Source organism: Sceloporus occidentalis, unplaced genomic scaffold (assembly GCF_023333645.1).
Source record: "Sceloporus occidentalis isolate IW3139 unplaced genomic scaffold, rSceOcc1.0.p SCAF_345, whole genome shotgun sequence".
Classification (NCBI taxonomy): domain Eukaryota; kingdom Metazoa; phylum Chordata; class Lepidosauria; order Squamata; family Phrynosomatidae; genus Sceloporus; species Sceloporus occidentalis.
In genome coordinates this window covers 314,730-315,403 of record NW_028317325.1, presented here as the reverse complement: position 1 = coordinate 315,403, position 674 = coordinate 314,730, and positions in this window count along the sequence as shown.

Here is a 674-nt window from a genome sequence, read left to right as displayed (position 1 = left end):
AACACCGACAGACACCTAGTTCATTGGCATTAGATAAATCATTCAAAAATAGAAGCCCACAGCGCGCCGCAGGCCCTATACCAGAAAGAGTTAATATCCCTACTCTGTTACGTATAATTTTACTTCCATTCAGCCTTTTCTCCTAATTTCTTTTGAACGCTAAATAAATAGGGGAATACACACACAGCTGGGGTGCCGAAAAACTCCCTACCAATTCCATTTCAAATCGTATCGTGCGATTATCTATTGTAAAAGAAGAAAAAAAAAAACAAACACATATTTTAGACAAGAGCCCACAGGACCAGAGAGGTATACGGTGCGGACAAGACTCAACATGTCGGCTTCAAATGATGTGTCTGAATCACACGCGTTGAGGAATTCTGTATCAAACGCGCTGCTTACCCCCCCCCCCGCGCCTTTTCTGGTTTCGCTCAGAGTTAGAATTGCCCGGCCGGCTTCACGCTTCTATTTGAATTACCCAAAAAAAAAAAAACCAAAATACTCGACCGTGTGAGCAGCCTAATAATTAGCGTGTCACTTATACCTGATCTGATGGCTTAAACAGCTGAGTAAAGACAGGTTTGAAACAATACACGCACTGTTCATACTTTAACCTGCGCTCTCTGCGTGTCGTGGAAGCCGGATCATGTTTGCATCACATACTGCATTGCCGG